The 24651-nt window shown below is 45.0% G+C and overlaps 1 protein-coding gene across 1 annotated transcript in view; it reads right to left on the bottom strand.

Annotated features, from left to right (window-relative positions):
* LOC142160588 (uncharacterized) overlaps positions 1-20296 on the bottom strand; it is a 38339-nt gene extending 18043 nt beyond the window's left edge. The window contains exon 1 of the mRNA XM_075215459.1: positions 20275-20296. The gene's annotated coding sequence lies outside the window, so the exon portion shown is untranslated. The remainder of the gene's footprint in view (positions 1-20274) is intronic.
* Between the last annotated feature and the right edge of the window lie 4355 nt (positions 20297-24651).

Here is a 24651-nt window from a genome sequence, read left to right as displayed (position 1 = left end):
TGAGGGAAGGGGGGACTGTCTGAATGTAATGAGGGAAGGGGGGAGTTGTCTGAATGTAATGAGGGAAGGGGGGACTGTCTGAATGTAATGAGGGAAGGGGAGGTTGCGTGAATGTAATGAGGGAAGGGGAGGTTGAGTGAATGTAATGAGGGAAGGGGAGGTTGAGTGAATGTAATGAGGGAAGGGGAGGTTGCGTGAATGTAATGAGGGAAGGGGAGGTTGCGTGAATGTAATGAGGGAAGGGGAGGTTGCGTGAATATAATGAGGGAAGGGGAGGTTGCGTGAATGTAATGAGGGAAGGGGAGGTTGCGTGAATATAATGAGGGAAGGGGAGGTTGCATTAATGTAATGAGGGAAGGGGAGGTTGCATGAATGTAATGAGGGAAGGAGGGACTGTCTGAATGTAATGAGGGAAGGGGGGACTGTCTGAATGTAATGAGGGAAGGGGGGACTGTCTTAATATAATGAGGGAAGGGAGGACTGTCTGAATGTAATGAGGGAAGGGGGGAGTGTCTGAATGTAATGAGGGAAGGGGGGAGTGTCTGAATGTAATGAGGGAAGGGGGGACTGTCTGAATGTAATGAGGGAAGGGGGGACTGTCTGAATGTAATGAGGGAAGGGGGGACTGTCTGAATGTAATGAGGGAAGGGGGGACTGTCTGAATGTAATGAGGGAAGGGGGGACTGTCTGAATGTAATGAGGGAAGGGGGGACTGTCTGAATGTAATGAGGGAAGGGGGGACTGTCTGAATGTAATGAGGGAAGGGGGACTGTCTGAATGTAATGAGGGAAAGGGGGACTGTCTGAATGTAATGAGGAAAGGGGAGGTTGCGTGAATGTAATGAGGGAAGGAAGGACTCTCTGAATGTAATGAGGGAAGGGGAGGTTGCGTGAATGTAATGAGGGAAGGGGAGGTTGCGTGAATGTAATGAGGGAAGGGGGGACTGTCTGAATGTAATGAGGGAAAGGGGGACTGTCTGAATGTAATGAGGGAAGGGGAGGTTGCGTGAATGTAATGAGGGAAGGGGTGACTGTCCGAATGTAATGAGGGAAGGGGAGGTTGCCTGAATGTAATGAGGGAAGGGGGGACTTGTCTGAATGTAATAAGGGAAGGGGGGAGTTGTCTGAATGTAATAAGGGAAGGGGGGAGTTGTCTGAATGTAATAAGGGAAGGGGGGAGTTGTCTGAATGTAATAAGGAAAGGGGGGAGTTGTCTGAATCTAATGAGGGAAGGGGGGACTTGTCTGAATGTAATAAGGGAAGGGGGAGTTGTCTGAATGTAATGAGGGAAGGGGGGAGTTGTCTGAATGTAATGAAGGAAGGGGGACTCTCTGAATGTAATGAGGGAAGAGGGGGTTGCCTGAATGTAATGAGGGAAGGGGAGGTTGCTTGAATGTAATGAGGGGACTCTCTGAATGTTATGAGGGGAGGGGGGACTCTCTGAATGTAATGAGGGAATGGGGGAGTTGTCTGAATGTAATGAGAGAAGGGTGGACTCTCTGAATGTAATGAGGGAAGGGGAGGTTGCATGAATGTAATGAGGGAAGGGGAGGTTGCATGAATGTAATGAGGGAAGGAGGGACTGTCTGAATGTAATGAGGGAAGGAGGGACTGTCTGAATGTAAAGAGGGAAGGGGGGACTGTCTGAATGTAAAGAGGGAAGGGGGGACTGTCTGAATGTAATGAGGGTAGGGGGACTGTCTGAATGTAATGAGGGAAGGGGGGACTGTCTGGATATAATGAGGGAAGGGGGGACTGTCTGAATATAATGAGGGAAGGGGGGACTGTCTGAATATAATGAGGGAAGGGGGGACTGTCTGAATATAATGAGGGAAGGGGGGACTGTCTGAATGTAATGAGGGAAGGGGGGACTGTCTGAATGTAATGAGGGAAGGGGGGACTGTCTGAATGTAATGAGGGAAAGGGGGAATGTCTGAATGTAATGAGGGAAGGGGGGACTCTCTGAATGTAATGAGGGAAGGGGGGTTTCCTGAATGTAATGAGGGAAGGGGGGTTGCCTGAATGTAATGAGGGAAGGGGGGACTCTCTGAATGTAATGAGGGGAGGGGGGACTCTCTGAATGTAATGAGAGAAGGGGGGACTCTCTGAATGTAATGAGGGAAGGGGAGGTTGCGTGAATGTAATGAGGGAAGGGGAGGTTGCGTGAATGTAATGAGGGAAGAGGGGACTGTCTGAATGTAATGAGGGAAGGGGGGACTGTCTGAATGTAATGAGGGAAGGGGGGACTGTCTGAATGTAATAAGGGAAAAGGGGACTGTCTGAATGTAATGAGGGAAGGGGAGGTTGCGTGAATGTAATGAGGGAAGGGGGGACTGTCTAAATGTAATGAGGGAAGGGGAGGTTGCGTGAATGTACTGAGGGAAGGGGGGGTTGCTTGAATGTAATGAGGGAGGGGGGACTGTCTGAATGTAATGAGGGAAGGGGGGACTGTCTGAATGTAATGAGGGAAAGGGGGACTGTCCGAATGTAATGAGGGAAGGGGAGGTTGCCTGAATGTAATGAGGGAAGGGGGGACTTGTCTGAATGTAATAAGGGAAGGGGGGAGTTGTCTGAATGTAATAAGGTAAGGGGGGAGTTGTCTGAATGTAATAAGGGAAGGGGGGAGTTGTCTGAATGTAATGAGGGAAGGGGGGAGTTGTCTGATTGTAATGAGGGAAGGGGGGAGTTGTCTGAATGTAATGAGGGAAGGGGGAACTGTCTGAATGTATTGAGGGAAGGGGGGACTGTCTGAATGTAATAAGGGAAGGGGGGATTGTCTGAATGTAATGAGGGAAGGGTGGACTGTCTGAATGTAATGAGGGAAGGGGGGGACTCTCTGAATGTTATGAGGGGAGGGGGGACTCTCTGAATGTAATGAGAGAAGGGGGGACTCTCTGAATGTAATGTGGGAAGGGGAGGTTGCGTGAATGTAATGAGGGAAGGGGGGACTGTCTGATTGGAATGGGGGTAGGGGGAACTGTCTGATTGTAATGGGGGAGGGGGGATTGTCTGAATGTTATGTGGGAAGGGGAGATTGTCTTTATGTAATGAGGGAAGAGGGGCCTGTCTGAATGTAATGCGGGAAGGGGGGTTGTCTGAATGTAATGAGGGAAGGGGGAGAATTCATGTATGACTTTTGTATAACGATATTATTATTATTATTATTATTATTATCATAGATTTGTAAGGCGCCACAGTGCTCCGCAGCATTGTACAGCAGGGGAGACAAGGACTCATATCAAATAGGACATACGTAAAACAAGAACAGACAAGGCAGACAAAATGAATGGAGACATGAAAACAAAGGGTATGGGGGACCCAGCTCATTAGAGAGCTTACATTATAAAGGGAAGAGGGCACATCTGAAACAAATATGAGCGAGTGTGGCTCAAAGTGGAGATTGGGATGGTTGTGAGGGTGCATTAGTGTGAATAATGTTATCGAGGATAAGGTCACCTCTAAAAAAGAGATGGGTTTTCAAAGAGGATCTTAAGAATTTAAGTCTGTTTGGAAAGTCTGATTGATTGTGGTAGGGAATTCCATAAGTGGGGAGCAGCACGGGAGAAGACTTGTAGGCTTTAGTGAGAGGTGGTTATCAGAGACGAGACAAGGCGCAGGTCAGAGGTAGATCTAAGAGGAAGGAAGAGAGAGTATTTTGATATGAGATTTGAGATGTATAAAGGGGTGGTGTTGTTGAGGCCGTTGTAGGTAAGGGTGAGTAATTTAAATATGTTTCTGGAGGACATAGGGAGCCAGTGTAGGGATCTGCAGAGTGGTGCAGCAGATGTGGAGCGGTGAAATAGGAAGATCAGTCTTGCAGCTGCATTTAGGAAAAATTGGAGTGTTGATATAATGGTGTCAGGAATGCCAGATAGCAGGAGGTTGCAATAGTCAAGACGGGAGATGAGAGAATGGATAAGAGTTTTGGTAGCATGTTGAGTAAGAAAAGGGACTATACTGGCAATGTTTTTAAGGTGGAGTCACACGTGACTGGGAGAGAGTGTGGATATGAGGAATAAAGCAGAGGGCGCAGTCAAGTGTGACAGCAAGGCAGAGGAAATTGTGGTGTTATTGACAGTGAGGGAGATTTGAGGCAGGTGTTGACTCTGGCAGGAGGGAAGATAATAAGCTCTGTTTTGGACATGTTGAGCTTTAGGTAGTGTTGGGACATCCATGTGGAGATAGGAGAAAGACAGTTGATTACACAAGAGAGTACAGAAGGAGAGAGGTCAGGGGAAGAGATATAATGATAGGGGCACATGGGCACATCACAGATAAGGGAAAGTTGAAGAGTCACAAGGAAGACATAAGGGAGAGGCTTGATGGGGGACACAGGACAGGTAGCCCTGATTTTTTTTAATATGTTTTACATTATACTATATACTGTAAAAATGATTTTAAAATAATTTCACTATCAAAATCCCCAAAAGCATTTGGGCGCCGCTTTGTCCCCCAGACCCCCAGCCGTTCAATTCAAATTTCCATACCAGCACTTCTAATTTTCCACTTCCACCACTGTATATAAATAAATGTGAATATTCAATATACATTTCTTCAATCCTTGTGAAATCCTTGTGCCAATTTAAACTCAGGGACAAAAACTGCATAAGGTATTTCAAATATATATAACCGATGCACGGAGAGAGCACAGTAATCATATGTCTTCTGGAATGAGATTTGCTAATGGCATAATGCTATTATATTTGTTTTATTTATATAATTGAATGGGGAATCAGATCTGTGTGAGGTATCAGAACAAATATATAGAAGGATAAAGATTTTGGATTATTTTCTGAACAAGCTATGATTCAAACCCACTAGGGATCTCTTCCCCACATTAGCATATACACTGCCCCTCTGAGAGACCTCCAAGAAAACTGTTCATAAACCGCCTGTATGTTATGAAAACTGGTCAGTCTTCTTGGAGATCATTCAAATAGACAATTGTCCTACTTCTGTTGTTCCCCCATCATACAGATTATACTGCATAAGTGTTAGGAACCCCTCCAGCCGGCACAACACAACCCGGAGTCTACTCTGCCAGTCAGGTGTTCACTGGAGCCCCTGATGGTGGGGACAGACTGGGCCGCAGACTGACAGAGGGTCGTGAAGTGTGTACCGGCTGGGGAGAACCCAGGCAAGAAGAGTCAGGTCCACGCAGAGGTCAAGGGCCGGCAGCAGATAGCAGTATCGATGAACAAGCTGAGGTCAGAGGTCACAGGCAAAGTAGCAGAACGGGTAAACAAGCCAAGGATCAGGGTCACAGGAAACACGACCGAAGTCCAATACAAAGCCAAGGGTCATACACGGGAAGTCAAATATAGATATCAGGATACAGGAACTGGAACTAGCAGGTCAGCAGACTGGAGCACAGAAGCTATAACCGGCAATGAGGTAGCAGGCCTCATTGCCTTAAATACACAGCTGGCCCAATAGGAACTTACATGCACCCCTGCAGACTAATGAGCAATATGACTCCAGACCAATCAGGGCTGGTCCCTGATAGCTTGATAGTTACAGGCATTTAGCCTGCATGTGTGTCAGACTCCTAATCAGCCCACAGGCTGTGTCCTCTTTCGCGCCTGCGCCCGGCTTCCAGCACCGCCGGGACGCAGCGCTACATAACAGGCGTCCGGCCGTTGCCTTGACAACTGCCGGGTAGGAAGGGGAAGTGACGTCCCGGTCGTCATGGTGACGGCCGGGACGCCAGGGCACGCGGGAAGTGAGCCGCGGTGGCTGTGAGTATCGCCGCGGCTCATGACAGTACCCCCCCTTGAGGAGGGGTCAAGGGACCCCGACACCCAGGTTTTCTTGAGAATTTCCTGAAGAACTCCTTCAATTGTTTGGGAGCATGGAGTTGTCTCCGCGGAACCCAAGAGCGTTCTTCTAACCCGCGGTTCCTCCACTGTATCAAAAAGTGCACCTGTCCCTGCACTTTTTTGGAATCCAAGATTTTCTGAACACTGTACCTCTGTGGCTTCCATGAAGACTGGGCTTGAGCTGGATAAAGAACTGGTTTTAACAGAGAACAATGAAATGTGTTGGGAATTCTTAACGAGCCCGGAATTTTTAACCTAAATGCGACAGGGTTCACCTGCTTGATGATGGAAAACGACCCGATGAATTTAGGGCCCAACTTCTTGCAAGGTTGCTTCAGTCTGATATTTTTTGTAGACAGCCAGACTTTCTGGCCAACCTTAAGAGAGCAGGTGGTACGGTGTCGGTCCGAATTTTTTTTTGCAACAAGTGAGGCTTGTCTTAAAGATGAGAGTACTTTCTTCCAGATAACTCTGAGACCCCTGGCAGTGGAACGGATCTCCTGGATACCAACAGACTGGAGTGAATACAAAGAGTTAGATCTGGGGTGGAAACCATAATTGCAAAAAAACGGAGAGGTTTTGGTGGACGAGTGACAGGAGTTGTTACAGGCAAACTCCGCCCAGGGCAACAAGGAGGACCAGTTGTCATGGAACTCCGACGTGTAGCATCGCAAGAACTTCTCCAAGGACTGGTTAACCCTTTCAGTCTGCCCATTTGACTGAGGGTGGTATGCTGATGACAAACTAATCTTGATTCCCAGGAGGGTACAGAATGATCTCCAGAACTGCGCTATGAACTGAGAACCCCGATCGGAGACGATGTCTGTAGGGAGTCCATGGAGGCGGAAAATGTGTTGAATGAATAAGACGGCCAAATCTCGAGCAGTAGGAAGCCTGACTAGCGGAATGAAATACGCCATCTTGCTGAACCGGTCTACCACGACCCAAATGGTATTGTGTCCCGCAGAGGGTGGTAGATCAACTATAAAGTCCATGGACAGATGTGTCCAAGGTTTAGCAGGAGCGGCTAACGGAACTAACTGCCCTACCGGGCGAGTCCTGGGAACTTTGTTCCTGGCACAAACTTCACAGGACAGGACATGACTTTTGACGTCAGCAGACAGAGACGGCCACCATACAGTACGGGAAAGGATTTCCGGTGTTTTGTAGATGCCAGGATGTCCAGCAGTCCGACTGTTGTGTGCTTCAGCAAGGACTGTCTTCCTTAGATGAACTGGGACAAACAAACATCCTACCGGAGTGTTATCAGGCGCCAACCTCTGGAACCTTTGTAAGGTACAACTCAAATCTTGAGTTAATCCGGCATGGATCATTGACACAGGAACAATAGGCTCTGGGTTAGTGACTGGAGCATGATGTGCCAGGAAGCTTCTGGACAGGGCGTCCGCTTGAATATTTTTAGAACCAGGACGATAGGTGATAATAAAGTTGAATCGGGTGAAGAACAGCGACCACCGAGCCTGACGGGGGTTTAGACGTTTGGCTGACTGTATATACTGCAGATTCTTATGATCCGTTATGACGGAGATCTGGTGTGCAGCGCCTTCCAACCAGTGTCGCCATTCCTCAAAGGCCCATTTAATTGCTAGCAATTCTCGGTTTCCTACGTCATAGTTGGTTTCCGCTGAGGAGAATTGGCGGGATAAAAAGGCACATGGATGCAAGCGGTGAGTCTGAAGATCTTTTTGTGACAAGATGGCTCCAGCACCGACGTCAGAAGCATCTACCTCGAGAATAAACGGTACCTTAGGGTCCGGGTGTCTGAGGACCTGAGCGGACACAAAAGCTTCCTTTAGGGTTTTGAATGCAGTTATTGCTTGCTGTGACCAAACAGCTGGATCACCTCCTTTGCGGGTCAAGGTGACAATAGGAGCCACGATGTCAGCAAAACCGCCAATAAATCTCCTGTAATAATTGGCGAATCCCAGGAATCTCTGGACCGCTTTGAGGTTATTGGGTTGTACCCAATCCAGGATTGCCTGGACCTTGGTTGGGTCCATAGAGAAACCTTCTGGGGAGATTATATAGCCCAGGAAAGATACCTTCTTAACCTAGAACTCACATTTTTCGAGTTTAGCATAGAGGTGATGTTCCCGTAATTTCTGTAGGACTTGTCTGACATGACCCCGATGCTCAGACAAAGAATTGGAATATATGAGAATGTCATCTAAGTAGATAACAACAAAGTGTCCCAGGAACTCACGTAACACCTCATTAATCAAATCCTGGAACACAGCAGGAGTGTTACTAAGGCCAAACGGCATGACCAAGTACTCGTAGTGGCCCGAGAGCGTGTTGAATGCCGTCTTCCACTCATCACCTGCTCTAATGCGTATGAGATTATAAGCACCATGAAGGTCAATTTTCGTGAAAACAGTTGCTCCTCTTAACTGGTCAAAGAGTACAGAGATGAGAGGAAGGGGATAGGTGTTTTTAACCGTAATCATGTTCAGCCCTCGATAATCGATACAGGGTCTGAGTCCACCGTCCTTCTTGGACACAAAGAAGCACCCTGCTCCTACTGGAGACTTGGATGGCCTGATGAAGCCTTTCTCCAGATTTTCATCAATGTACTCCTGCATGGATTTGGTCTCTGGACCGGAGAGAGAGTACAAACGTCCCTTGGGGAGTTTAGAACCTGGAATTAACTCGATGGCACAGTCGAACTCCCGATGCGGTGGTAGAGTATCAGCAGCCTTTTTAGAGAAGACATCCCAGAACTCATGATACTGTGAGGGAAGCTGCTCCAGAATGGACTGAACCACACGTAGAGGTAGTGTCAAACAGGACTGTGAACAATAAGAGCTCCACTGGACAATCTCTCCTTTTGCCCAATCTATGACAGGGTTATGGCGGGATAGCCAAGGGTGGCCTAAAATCAAAGGAACTGACGGGCATTCGATGAGACGGAAGACTATGGATTCGGAGTGGAGAGCCCTAATGCTCAATTGTAGTAGCGGGGTCTCCCAGGTAACCTTACCGCCTGGCAATGGAGTACCATCTAGACCACATACCGTGATGGCGGATTCGAGTTTAACCCGCGGAATTCCAGCAAAGCGGGCAAACCCGAAGTCCAAGAAGTTGCCTGCAGCTCCACTATCGATAAAGGCCGACAGACCCACAGAACAAGCACTGAACGTGAGCTGTGCAGGGATCAATACCGCATTTATCGGGGAGACAATTTGCAGACCTAAGTGAACTTTCCCCTCGTTCCCTAGGCATGCTCGTTTCCCGACTTATTTGGGCAGGAACGGGAGAAATGGCCTCTTGTGCCACAATACAGACATAAGCCTTGTGAACGTCTCCTGTCTCTTTCCTCAGGGGAAAGACGATATGCTCCTAATTGCATTGGTTCCTCACCATCCTGGGAAACAGGAACGAAGGCGGATGGAGGTGATGATGTCTCCCTTTCAGTTTTCCGCTCCTTATACCTCCTGTCAATTTTAAAGGAGAGGTGCATCAGATCCTCCAGAGAGCTAGGAGACGGGTATTGCACCAACGAATCTTTAATCTGTTCAGATAGGCCGAAACGGAACTGACTACATAAGGCAGGGTCGTTCCATCCACTATCAGGTGACCATTTTTGGAATTCAGCGCAGTATTCTTCTGCTGACTGCCGGCCTTGTTTCTGAATGTAATAAGGGAAGGGGGGACTTGTCTGAATGTAATAAGGGAAGGGGGGAGTTGTCTGAATGTAATAAGGTAAGGGGGGAGTTGTCTGAATGTAATGAGGGAAGGGGGGAGTTGTCTGAATGTAATGAGGGAAGGGGGGAGTTGTCTGAATGTAATGAGGGAAGGGGGGAGTTGTCTGAATGTAATGAGGGAAGGGGGAACTGTCTGAATGTATTGAGGGAAGGGGGGACTGTCTGAATGTAATGAGGGAAGGGGGGATTGTCTGAATGTAATAAGGGAAGGGGGGATTGTCTGAATGTAATAAGGGAAGGGGGGATTGTCTGAATGTAATGAGGGAAGGAGAGGTTGTCTGAATGTAATGAGAGAAGGGGGGATTGTCTGAATGTAATGAGGGAGGGGGGGCTTTGTGAATGTAATGTGGGAAGGGGTGGTTGCGTGAATGTAATGGGGGAAGGGGGGACTGTCTGATTGGAATGGGGGAAGGGGGAACTGTCTGATTGTAATGGGGGAGGGGGGATTGTCTGAATGTTATGTGGGAAGGGGAGATTGTCTTTATGTAATGAGGGAAGAGGGGCCTGTCTGAATGTAATGCGGGAAGGGGGGTTGTCTGAATGTAATGAGGGAAGGGGGAGAATTCATGTATGACTTTTGTATAACGATATTATTATTATTATTATTATTATTATTATCATAGATTTGTAAGGCGCCACAGTGCTCCGCAGCATTGTACAGTAGGGGAGACAAGGACTCATATCAAATAGGACATACGTAAAACAAGAACAGACAAGGCAGACAAAATGAATGGAGACATGAAAACAAAGGGTATGGGGGACCCAGCTCATTAGAGAGCTTACATTATAAAGGGAAGAGGGCACATCTGAAACAAATATGAGCGAGTGTGGCTCAAAGTGGAGATTGGGATGGTTGTGAGGGTGCATTAGTGTGAATAATGTTATCGAGGATAAGGTCACCTCTAAAAAAGAGATGGGTTTTCAAAGAGGATCTTAAGAATTTAAGTCTGTTTGGAAAGTCTGATTGATTGTGGTAGGGAATTCCATAAGTGGGGAGCAGCACGGGAGAAGACTTGTAGGCTTTAGTGAGAGGTGGTTATCAGAGACGAGACAAGGCGCAGGTCAGAGGTAGATCTAAGAGGAAGGAAGAGAGAGTATTTTGATATGAGATTTGAGATGTATAAAGGGGTGGTGTTGTTGAGGCCGTTGTAGGTAAGGGTGAGTAATTTAAATATGTTTCTGGAGGACATAGGGAGCCAGTGTAGGGATCTGCAAAGTGGTGCAGCAGATGTGGAGCGGTGAAAGAGGAAGATCAGTCTTGCAGCTGCATTTAGGAAAAATTGGAGTGTTGATATAATGGTGTCAGGAATGCCAGATAGCAGGAGGTTGCAATAGTCAAGACGGGAGATGAGAGAATGGATAAGAGTTTTGGTAGCATGTTGAGTAAGAAAAGGGACTATACTGGCAATGTTTTTAAGGTGGAGTCACACGTGACTGGGAGAGAGTGTGGATATGAGGAATAAAGCAGAGGGCGCAGTCAAGTGTGACAGCAAGGCAGAGGAAATTGTGGTGTTATTGACAGTGAGGGAGATTTGAATCAGGTGTTGACTCTGGCAGGAGGGAAGATAATAAGCTCTGTTTTGGACATGTTGATCTTTAGGTAGTGTTGGGACATCCATGTGGAGATAGGAGAAAGACAGTTGATTACACAAGAGAGTACAGAAGGAGAGAGGTCAGGGGAAGAGATATAATGATATGGGCACATCACAGATAAGGGAAAGTTGAAGAGTCACAAGGAAGACATAAGGGAGAGGCTTGATGGGGGACACAGGACAGGTAGCCCTGATTTTTTTTAATATGTTTTACATTATACTATATACTGTAAAAATGATTTTAAAATAATTTCACTATCAAAATCCCCAAAAGCATTTGGGCGCCGCTTTGTCCCCCAGACCCCCAGCCGTTCAATTCAAATTTCCATACCAGCACTTCTAATTTTCCACTTCCACCACTGTATATAAATAAATGTGAATATTCAATATACATTTCTTCAATCCTTGTGAAATCCTTGTGCCAATTTAAACTCAGGGACAAAAACTGCATAAGGTATTTCAAATATATATAACCGATGCACGGAGAGAGCACAGTAATCATATGTCTTCTGGAATGAGATTTGCTAATGGCATAATGCTATTATATTTGTTTTATTTATATAATTGAATGGGGAATCAGATCTGTGTGAGGTATCAGAACAAATATATAGAAGGATAAAGATTTTGGATTATTTTCTGAACAAGCTATGATTCAAACCCACTAGGGATCTCTTCCCCACATTAGCATATACACTGCCCCTCTGAGAGACCTCCAAGAAAACTGTTCATAAACCGCCTGTATGTTATGAAAACTGGTCAGTCTTCTTGGAGATCATTCAAATAGACAATTGTCCTACTTCTGTTGTTCCCCCATCATACAGATTATACTGCATAAGTGTTAGGAACCCCTCCAGCCGGCACAACACAACCCGGAGTCTACTCTGCCAGTCAGGTGTTCACTGGAGCCCCTGATGGTGGGGACAGACTGGGCCGCAGACTGACAGAGGGTCGTGAAGTGTGTACCGGCTGGGGAGAACCCAGGCAAGAAGAGTCAGGTCCACGCAGAGGTCAAGGGCCGGCAGCAGATAGCAGTATCGATGAACAAGCTGAGGTCAGAGGTCACAGGCAAAGTAGCAGAACGGGTAAACAAGCCAAGGATCAGGGTCACAGGAAACACGAGCGAAGTCCAATACAAAGCCAAGGGTCATACACAGGAAGTCAAATATAGATATCAGGATACAGGAACTGGAACTAGCAGGTCAGCAGACTGGAGCACAGAAGCTATAACCGGCAATGAGGTAGCAGGCCTCATTGCCTTAAATACACAGCTGGCCCAATAGGAACTTACATGCACCCCTGCAGACTAATGAGCAATATGACTCCAGACCAATCAGGGCTGGTCTCTGATAGCTTGATAGTTACAGGCATTTAGCCTGCATGTGTGTCAGACTCCTAATCAGCCCACAGGCTGTGTCCTCTTTCGCGCCTGCGCCCGGCTTCCAGCACCGCCGGGACGCAGCGCTACATAACAGGCGTCCAGCCGTTGCCTTGGCAACTGCCGGGTAGGAAGGGGAAGTGACGTCCCGGTCATCATGGTGACGGCCGGGACGCCAGGGCACACGGGAAGCGAGCCGCCGCGGCTGTGAGTATCGCCGCGGCTCGTGACAATAAGTATTATATTTCTGTATTTTTTCCCATTATTTTGTACCTGTATTTTTATTATTATACCCAATGCCCTGTACCCAGGGCCGGATTAACCCGAGGTCTAACTGGGCTATAGCCCAGGGGCCTCGGGAATCCATGGGGCCCTTCAAAGTCCTCAGCAGCATTATTGATCGGTCCGGAGATGGGGGCGCCCCCAGCCCGATCAATGCTGCTGAGCACTTTCACTGCAGTCCTCCGTCCCCGGCGCTCTGTAGTCTGCTTACTGAGGAGATCTCGCGAGAGTTCACTCTCGCGAGATCTCCTCAGTAAGGAGCTTACAGCGTGCCGCGGAAGGAGGACTGCAGTGACAGGTAAGCCCCCTTAGCCCAGGGGCCTCCATTCCCTTAATCCGGCCCTGCCTGTACCTTTTATTTTAAATCTAAAATTTAATAAGGTTGTACTTGATACTCTAACAAATTCATAAGCCTTTGGTCTTGAGAAGTAGTGTTTAGCTGAGTGGTAGGCTAACATGCACCAAAGAGGGTGTCAACATGTACATTTCTGTAACAGAGTTTAGGGTCCTAGTGCCCTAATTCAATTGGTGTTGGCAGATAATAGGTGTGTATGGATGTGAAAGAACTGTTACTAGGGGTGATTCAGTGAGATCTGTGTTCTGTGTGATAGTTGAGTGCCGAAATAATGAGTAACTCCTTACAGTAAACATTAATGTCACAGATGCCAACATCCCTTTCAGCAATTTTTCTTGCCATCTCTAATGGCAATTGGTGGATCCTGGTGACCAGAAAATAATTTTGGCCAATTGAGCGAACAATCTTCTCAGGTAGTTTGGCTGTACACACAAAGGGCCTCATTTATGAAGCGCAATATTGAGATTGATTGAGTGCGCTCAATCAATCTGATTATTTGAAACTGCCCTTGCCACCGAAACTGCCCTGGCCACAGTCACCAATGATCTCCTCTCTGCTAAAGCCAGGGGCCACTTCTCCCTTCTCATTCTCTTGGATCTCTCGGCGTCCTTTGACACCGTTGACCACCCGCTCCTGCTCCACACCCTTCAATCCTTTGGCCTCTCTGGCTCCGTCCTGTCCTGGTTAACCTCTTACCTTGCTGACCGTTCCTTCTCGGTCACCACCTCTGGATCTCTCTTCCCCCCCTCCTCCCTTCCAGTAGGGGTCCCCCAAGGCTCTGTTCTCAGACCCCTACTGTTCTCTCTTTACACCTCTTCCCTGGGCAAACTCATCAGCTCCTTTGGTCTCAAGTACCACCTTTACGCGGATGACACCCAACTTTACCTTTCCTCTCCTGAACTCTCTCACTCCCTCCTTTCCAGGGTGTCCGCCTGCCTCTCTGCCATCTCCTCCTGGATGTCCTCTAAATTTCTCAAACTTAAACTTGCGAAAACCGAACTTATTGTCTTTCCTCCCGCTCATTCCCCCTGCTCTTCCATTCCCCTGTTCCTCAACTTCGCTGCCTCGGTGTCATCCTCAACTCCTCCCTCTCCTTTGCCCCTCACATTCTCTCTCTTGCAAAATCTTGCCGCTTCCAGCTGCGCAACATCGCACGCATTCGGCCCTTCCTCTCCCAAGATGCCACTAAAGCTCTTGTCCACTCTCTTATTATCTCCCGCTTAGACTACTGCAACCTCCTCCTTACTGGCCTCCCCCGCTCTCATCTCGCTCCCCTTTGCTCCGTACTCAATGCTGCCGCTCGGCTCATTTTCCTTTCTCGCCACTCCTCCTCTGTCTCCCCCCTCTACCAATCCCTTCACTGGCTCCCCTTCCCCTACAGAATCCTGTTCAAGCTCCTTACACTTACCTTCAATGCCCTCTCCAACTCCACTGCTCCCTACATCTCCATTCATGCTCCATCCCGCCCTCTGCGTTCGGCCAATGACCGTCGCCTCTCTTCCCCCCTGGTCACCTCCTCTCACGCTCGCATCCAAGACTTCTCCCGTGCTGCCCCCCTCCACTGGAACCAGCTCCCCCGCTCCATCAGAACTTCACCCAACTTGTCCAGCTTCAAACGGGCCTTAAAAACCCACCTCTTCCTTATAGCCTTCCAGTCCCCGACTTAACTGCCCTCCTTCCAGTCTCCCACCTACCTCCCTCCTCGTCGCTCTCCTCTCCCCCCCTCTCCGTCTATGCCTCCGCTCTTCCCCTTTCCTCTTCCTACCCTTGCGTCTCTGTCCGTCTTACCCTCCCCTTAGATTGTACGCTCCTTCGAGCAGGTTCTCCTCTCCTCCTGTTCTCCACCACCTTAACTCTGCTCTCCAGCTCCTTGTCTCTTTCGTGAGGCCCTTCTACCCCTCTCTCTACCCCAGGGGGCTCTTACCTTTCATCTAGCTGTACTCTGAGCTTCCAAATTACTGTGCTTTTTGTTAACTGTTCCGTGCTGTCTCACCCTGTACCGTGTTTCTGTCTGTCCCTGTACGGCGCTACGGATACCTAGTGGCGCCCTATAAATAAATATTAATAATAGTAATAATTTGGAGTACCGATACCATCAAGATATGTTCCAGAATGTGTCCTTATATCCTTGGGTGTAATATTTATGTTATTTATTGTAACACTGAACACTATCACCTCCAAAGTAATGACTAGACAAAATGAAGATATCCCTTTTTGCAGACTTTATTTATTCCTGAGACATGACAGAAAGGCATATGTAGCAGAGAACAGTTTCACAGTGAAATCTAAAGTTGGATCTGTCTTCACTTCTTTCTGACTTGAAACTAGGAACTCCAACTATATTTTCAATATAATATTTCAATATAATATTTGCAATAATAATAATTATTGAAACTTAAAATAATAACATGAGGATTGGGGCAGGATGTGTGGCATGGCCATGTCATAATAAAGGCATGGTCACACCCTGGTGTTGTACCTTGTTCCTATGAAGCATCCAGCCACCCCATAACCCCCCTCCCTCCAGTCACTGTAGAGAAGCAGTGTACGGAACATACCTCCAAACTTTGTGACCCACAGGACAAAGATGTCCTCAGTTGAGACAGTCCTGCCTAAATCCGGACAGTTGGGAGGTATGGTGTACATGGCACATAGCCTGACCATGATAGGAAAAAGAGAGGATTCAGTCTACACAAAACATCAGCATCTACCCTTCACATAAGTTACAATTGTACATCACTTGTGTCAGTAAAACTTGTACCTGTACATAACAATAGAATATCCATTCACTTATGCATGATTTTCACATTGGCAGAGAGTTACAACGGCACAAACTAAACCCTGATCCCTCTTATCAAATATCGTTATTTGTAAATTTTGCAAGGGAAAATGACACCAAACACCAAAAGCTTGTACATTAGGAAAGTAATAAAAAAGAGAAAAGATATGATACTGTCCCTCACACAATAGCCTTCAGATTCGAACACTTGGATTATAAAAGCAAGTAATACTTATTCTTTGGGAGGCATACTGCTCGGTCAAACACAGGACCGTGTCTTTTGGCTGCATTTTAGTAGAAATGTGATATTGCCCCTAACACAATAGCCTTTAAACACTTGGGATTTTAAAAACAAGAGATATAGATAGATAGATAGAGATATATATGTATACAGATATATACATACAGTAACGGAGTCAAGAGTGAGGTGTATGAAAACAGGTATATTTCAACTTGGTTTCTAACCTACTGCTTTTAAAACCCCAGGGGAATATGTGCTTATAGTAGCTGTGAGCTGCTATATTTCTAAATGCTTTTGGAAAAGCCAGAAAAAAGAGTCCAGGGGTTTGTGGACGGAGAGAGAGGGGACAGGCTCCATCCATTAGGCCTGTAACTGGGTCTTCCAGTTTACCTGTGAAACTGCTGCTTATCAGGAGTTGCACCTGAATGGTGCTGTTAAAAGGCTGCTGATCAGCACAGTCAGTCTCTCACTGCCTGGGGACTGAGACTAGTTAGTCTCAGTGAGAGAAAAGCCTGATATTTGCCTGTGATTGAACTGTGCTGACACTGCTTATGTTTTCCTTTAGTTTGTTAGTGTGACCGGATGGGCCTCCTATGCCACCCTGTCTGTTGTTGCCTTGCTGCCATCCCCTTTCTTTATCCCAAATTGCACCCCTCTAAACACAGTAGCAGGGGCTTACAATGCTGCCACCACTAGGCTCCTTTGCCGGTACCTAGAACCTGTTCCTTCTGGGTAAATTTTGCTGCTAGTGTACCCCCTTGCTGGGCACCTGGACTGGTAAACCTGACCTTTTTTATTTAGATCAGGGTTGCTGTGGATGGTTCCTCCTGGCCTATCACATTGTCCAGAGCTGCGAGTAGCTGGCAGAGCGTTGGTACTGGATACAGGTTTCAACCTCAGAACAGCCAGATAATGGATAAGATTTGTGGTCACAGGAATTACAGCAGGTAAGTAGGCGTCAAAGCAGGATCTTGAAGCAGTGATGTTTGATAGCTCAAGTAGTCCTAATAAGGACATTTACATACACTAGTGTAAGTTACTAGTAATCTCCAGAAGTACAGATGGTATAGTGCATTACAGGGCCATTTTTATATACATTCTGACACACGTCAGGAGGCGGTAACACCGCCCCCTCTACCTAGATGGCTCCACAAAGGCTGATAAATCACATCCAATAATTACCCTTTCGGATATAATATATACTTTAACCGTGGAGCTAAAGCAATTCAAGCTTTAACAATATTTACATCAATCTCTTGATTTCCTAAAATTGGGTGTTAAGGTTCCAATTTTACATGCATCCTGTTTTAGAGAGATAGCAAGTCTAATTATCCCCTCTTGTGTTTTCAGGCTAAACAGACGTGTTGGCCACTGAGATGAAAAGGTTTGATTAAAATGAGATTACCTGCCGTCAGACAGTCATAGAAAGCAAAACCAAATTTCCTCTCCTGGCACTGTCTCAGAATTAAATACATCTCCTATACAAAACACATACCAATATAATAAGATAGGCACATTTGCAAAGATATACAGAGGTGCCCTGCCCTCCTAATTAAAATAAATATCTACAATAAGTTATTTCTACGTTTTAAACAGTAAGCTTAGTTAGAGGCGGCCGGCAAGGTGTTTATTTTGGAGTTTTCTTTTCTTTTGTAGTTGTCTGCTTAATAAAACTGGCTGAGGCCAGTTACACAGAAAACCCTGGACTTGTGTGACTTCATTGCTGCTGTTCACTAACATCTGCCCCTGTATTTGGCACCTGTTCCCCTCACGTGGTCTCATATTATATATATATATATATATATATATATTAGAGAGAGAGTGTGCTGCTCAGTCATAATTAACCATTTTGTTTTTTCCATTAAATAGTTCAGCTGTCACAGATACTGCCTTCAGATTGAAACACTTGTGATTTTAAAAGCAATGGCAAGAAAGAATACTTTTTGTCCACTCCTAATTAGTTTACTAACACACTATTACAACCAATAGTCAATTCTTGCCTACGCATCATTCTCTGATCTCTAAATAAACACATAAGATTTGTGCAGTAAAATCACAGCTATTTCAACATAAATTGCTACTTTCACCTTGTCCAACACTCTACAAGAGACTTTATCAGCACAGAAGTGCAGCAAATGTCCTACCCATAATCTATTACTTCTAAAATGGCAGCTGAGAAAAGGAGGGACGGCTACATATAGAAGATATTGATCAAAAACTTGGGAGATTTGACATTTTACCTCATTTTAAGATATGAATTTGGCGCAACAAACCGAGTCATGACTCGAAACAGTACCCAAAAATTCGGATCGGTACGAATCAAAACTGCTTATCTCTACTATAGATATATAGATGGATATACACAGAGTACAGGACTATCACTGTGTGTAATATGTATATACATACCTGGCTGTGTGTCAGTGTGTATATAGATATATAGATAGATATACACATAGTACAGGACTATCACTGTGTAATATGTATATACATACCTGGCTGTTGTGTCAGTGTGTATATAGATATATAGATAGATATACACAGAGTACAGGACTATCACTGTGTGTAATATGTATATACATACCTGGCTGTGTGTCAGTGTGTATATAGATATATAGATAGATATACACAGAGTACAGGACTATCACTGTGTGTAATATGTATATACATACCTGGCTGTTGTGTCAGTGTGTATATAGATATATAGATAGATATACACAGAGTACAGGACTATCACTGTGTGTAATATGTATATACATACCTGGCTGTGTGTCAGTGTGTATATAGATATATAGATAGATATACACAGAGTACAGGACTATCACTGTGTGTAATATGTATATACATACCTGGCTGTGTGTCAGTGTGTATATAGATATATAGATAGATATACACAGAGTACAGGACTATCACTGTGTGTAATATGTATATACATACCTGGTTGTGTGTCAGTGTGCATATAGATAGATATACACAGAGTACAGGACTATCACTGTGTGTAATATGTATATACATACCTGGCTGTGTGTCAGTGTGTATATAGATATATAGATAGATATACACAGAGTACAGGACTATCACTGTATGTAATATGTATATACATACCTGGCTGTGTGTCAGTGTGTATATAGATATATAGATAGATATACACAGAGTACAGGACTATCACTGTGTGTAATATGTATATACATACCTGGCTGTGTGTCAGTGTGTATATAGCATACTTGCCAACTCTCCCGGAATGTCCGGGAGACTCCCGCATTTTGGGGGAGTCTCCCGGACTCCCGGAGGAGTATGGCAAAATCCCGCATTTACAGAAATAGGGCCACAATACCGCGATTCTCCGGGAATCGCGGCATTTGGCCCCGCCCCTGACTGTAAAATGACGCGTTTGCGTCATTGCGTCACGGGGGGCGGGTCCAAAATGACACGATTTTGGAGCCCCGCCCCCCGCACGCCCACCTCCTCCACTGAATCTCCCGGAAAGCAATGGGAGAAAGTCGGCAAGTATGGTATATAGATATATAGATAGATATACACAGAGTACAGGACTATCACTGTGTGTAATATGTATATACATACCTGGCTGTGTGTCAGTGTGTATATAGATATATAGATAGATATACACAGAGTACAGGACTATCACTGTGTGTAATATGTATATACATACCTGGCTGTGTGTCAGTGTGTATATAGATATATAGATAGATATACACATAGTACAGGACTACCACTGTGTGTAATATGTATATACATACCTGGCTGTGTGTCAGTGTGTATATAGATATATAGATAGATATACACAGAGTACAGGACTATCACTGTGTGTAATATGTATATACATACCTGGTTGTGTGTCAGTGTGTATATAGATATATAGATAGATATACACAGAGTACAGGACTATCACTGTGTGTAATATGTATATACATACCTGGCTGTGTGTCAGTGTGTATATAGATATATAGATAGATATACATAGAGTACAGGACTATCACTGTGTGTAATATGTACATACATACCTGGCTGTGTGTCAGTGTATATATAGATATATTGATAGATATACATAGAGTACAGGACTATCACTGTGTGTAATATGTATATACATACCTGGTTGTTCACTCCGGGCTTTGCACTGTGCTCACTGCATATATCGCACTAGGCAATAAGCTGCTGTGCTCACTTATAAAGACACTCCCAGGATTCCATTTGTTCATGTTCCCTCCCAGAACTGTCCCTCTATAAAAATAAAAGGTAAAACAATATAAAACATATACATAATATTTACCTGTGTACGGTGGTGTAATGACATGTTGTGCACTGTACTATGTTATATTATATATGTATGAAATGCACTTCATTGTCTTATAAACATACAAATTTCTACCTTTATCCTTTTCATAAAGTGAGTATAATTTTGTGTAATCGTTTAATAGTGGTAAAAGATATCAATAACTGCTCCGATCAGATTTTGATCTACAGCTTCCCCTTGTAATCTGATCCTATTTTGGACACATTAGCCCAGTATGGAGACAGATAGTGACACTCCATAGTGAAAATAACTTTCTTAAATAAAACAAACCTATCATCAATAAATACTGTGGCTAGATGACGTAGAAACACTTATTGTAGAATTTATTTCAAGTAGTGGCACAGGCGCCAATTTATATCATTGCAAATGTACTGATTAGTACTAATTAGACCTTTTCATGTGAAGTGAGAAACACTTTAGCCTGTACACAGCAGGGGGCTACTGCCTTTCTTTCTTGTGTGGCCTTTCATCCTGCATCCTCTTATTGAGGATATTACAGACTGATGTGAAGTTTACAATCGCGTTAATTCCAAGCTTGGAGGATATATCACATGCGGATTGTAAATATCTAACAGAGAGAAGGAGAATTACTACTTATATGGAAGGCACACTCATGGGGAAAATCCTGTGTTGTTGAAGGGACACTTCATTGTGGATAACAAAAGTGGATAGAAATGAACAAATAAATAAACTGACACTACACTATAAAACTACTATTTATTAGTCATGCAAATAAAACTGTATTGTTAAAAAGCAAAATATGTAAATTTCGGAGTCTTGGTCAGGTACGTATATTCAGAAGATCAATTCACTTTATTTGGTTCCAAAAATATATACCGGGAGTCTCCATCTATGGTAGTTATATTATACAGATGTCTTATGATGGGGTCTTGAAATACCAACAATTCATGAATGATGATCATATAAAATAAGTGTATTGTGTTTCCATCATATGGACATGAAGATCATACAGTCACGTGTGGTTTACACAAATGAGGTATAAGGTAAGTGTCACTTTAATGAGTATGTCACTATAATACGTCAGTAAAGACCAAGAGATCCACAGTAATAAGGAATATATAGAGTCGTGGTAAATGTATTACTGTGTTAATCATCAAATCCCACAAATTGCCATGTTAGTATATAGATGGCAGATTATTTCATGTTTGTATACACCTGTTCTGCTGTGCCAGTACAAGGCTAGTATATCTCCTTTTTTTTTAGTTTAAATACGTATAGCATCAGTTAAGGACATTCTACATGTGTTCTTGTTAGAGATGGGCGGGCTCGGTTCCTCGAGATCCGAATTCAACCGAATTTAGGGTATCCGAGAACCGAGCCGAGTACGCTCGGTACTCTCCCGCCCATTCGGTTTCAAAATCGAGGCAAAACGTCATTGTGATGTATTTGTTTTTCTGAGCTCCGATTTCAAGAGATTTAAAAAGCATAAGTACCAGCCTCCACAGCAATCCATTGCTATATGACAGGGAGAAAGCAGGGTTAGGTCACACTGGCTATATCAGTGCAGGGACAGTGATTGATTGTATTCAATACCATTGAAAGCTTAATACCAGATTGTTACAGCAGTAAGAGGAGAAGAGAGGAGGGTTTTTTATTCAGTTTCTGGCACTCCAAGTGCTATTGGGGTGTTCCCCATTCTTTTGCAGAAATTTATCTGGCTGTGAAAAAAGTACTATATTGCAGCAGTGTCAAATTCAATTTGTAGCACTACAAGTGCTTTGGGCTCAGAATGGATTCAAAGCAGTCCACATATGAGCAAAATGAGCAACCAGGTTCTGTCACCAGTCCTCATGGTAGTGTTCCCAGTACGTCATCTGGGAAAGGCGATGTCAAACTACACCGTCTTTTGAAATCATCCAAAAAAACACACACCCAAAAATTTTTTACGGTGTTGAAGCGAAAACAAAGTCTAACTGAGGAAAAGTTAAGTACAGATGAAAAAAAAAATTGCCAACATGCCATTCTACACACGCAGTGGCAAAGAGAGAATGAGGCCTTCACCTTTCTCTATTAGTGGCAGATCCAAAAATGTTACCGAGCCTACAAGTGGTGCACAACTACTGTTACGCGTCAAAGCCGCGCTGCAAGATAACAGTAAGGCATTGGAGGATAATGTTTGCTCTGAATCAGAAATGACACCAATCCCTGTGGTATGTCTAATCGTGAGCATTCTGTTAGTGTACCCATAAAGAAGGGCCCTTTCAGCAGTTCTGCTGATGTGTGCCTGAACAGCCCGAGTGAAGCCGGTGATACACCAATTGAGGATGCCACTTTGGAATTAGAGGAGGATGAGGGGGAGATTTGTGTAGGCAACGAGGGCGCTAATGAGGATGTTGATGAGGATGAGGTTGTTTGTGTAATTCCTGCACCAGTGGCAGCAGTTCTGGCACGTAACAAAAAAAAGGCCATTGTCATGCCGGGCCATAAAACAAAAAAATCCACTTCTTATGTGTGGAATTATTTCTACCCAAATCCAGACAACAATTGTCTAGCCATTTGTAGTGTATGTCAAGCAACAGTCAGTCGAGGGAGGGAGGGACCTTAACCATCTTGGAACCTCGTCTATGTTACGCCATTTAACTAGAGTTCATGGCAAAGTGTTGGGAAAAGCTGAAACTTCTTCCAAAAAAAAACCCAGCACTCCATCATCAGCTAAGACCCTCCGGTCACCGACATCCCGACGGCTAATACACCCACCACACCATCCTCATCAATATCCTCAGTAGCGCTCGGAGTTAGCCCGGCATCCCACTTATTAAGGCTGGATGACTCCTGCACTATAATTGATTCCTCTGAAGAAAGCATTAGTCCCACTGCTGCTGCTGTTGCTGCTGCTGGGGGTGAATCATCAGCCCAGAGGCAGGTCAAGAAAATGAGCAGTCCTACATTTCAGCAATTAACTGTGAAACAATCATTTGCTAGGGGAAGCAAATATGACAGCAGTCACCCAGTCGCCAAGCGAATCACAGACGTCATGGCTGCAATGTTAGTGTTAGATCTGCGTCCAATCTCCACAATAAACGCAGCTGGTTTTTCACAGATAATTAAGGTTTTGTGTCCACGTTACAGAATTCCATCGCGACACCATGTCTCCCGTAAAGCTATTCCACAACTGTACCAAAAAGTGTGTAAAAATGTAGAGATTGCGCTGAAAAATGCCATTCTGCCCACTGTCCACTTAACCACAGATATGTGGACAAGTGGAAGTGGCCAAACTAAAGACTATATGACTGTGACAGCCCACTGGGTTGGTCATTCACCTTCACCAGCAGGAACAGCAGCAGCATGTACACCACTACGTAACATTTGTCACAGGCAGGCCACTCTTTGTATCACTGGCTTCACTTACAGGCATACAGCTGACAATTTGTTACGCAAACTGAGAGATGTGATTGATACATGGCTTATACCACTTGGATTCTCCCCAGGGTATGTCATTTCTGATAATGCCAACAATATAGTGCGAGCAGCTGGGTGATTTCCAGCACATTCCCTGTTTTGCTCACACCATCAACTTGGTGGTGCAGAGCTTCCTAAGAAATAACCGTGAGGTGCAGGAGATGCTTTCGGTGGCCCGTAAAATTTCAGGCCATTTCAGGCATTCAGCCACAGCATGTAAGAGATTGCAGCAGCTCCAAGAGCAGTTTAACTTGCCCTGCCACCAACTAAAGCAAGAGGTGGTAACTAGGTGGAATTCCACCCTGTACATGCTTCAGAGGATGGAGGAACAGCGCAAAGCCATCCAAGCATATTGCACAAGCCATGACATTGGGAAAGGAGGGGGGATGTATTTCAGTCTTGCACAGTGGGGAATCCTTTCAGTGCTGTGCAAGGTGCTGAAACCATTTGAGGTTGTGACGTGTGAAGTGAGTGCAGACACTGCTAGTTTGAGCCAAGTCATTTCTTTAATTAGACTATTGGAAAAGCAGCTTGAGAAACTGAAGGAGGAGCTGAAAGCAAGCAATTCAACAAAGTATGCTGGCCTTGTCGATCAAGTACTTCATTCGCTTCACAATGATCCTCGAGTTATTAAGATCTTGAACTCGGATCAGTACGTTTTGGCCACTGTGCTTGATCCAAGGTTTAAGACCTACATTGAGTCTTTACTTGTAAATGAGCGAGATGTGAACTTTTGCAAGGAGCTATTGCTCAGC

The sequence above is a fragment of the Mixophyes fleayi genome, chromosome 6, assembly GCF_038048845.1.
Source record: "Mixophyes fleayi isolate aMixFle1 chromosome 6, aMixFle1.hap1, whole genome shotgun sequence".
NCBI lineage: Eukaryota > Metazoa > Chordata > Amphibia > Anura > Limnodynastidae > Mixophyes > Mixophyes fleayi.
The sequence above is the reverse complement of the archived record's forward strand: the minus strand, read 5'-3'. Positions and strand labels throughout refer to the sequence as shown.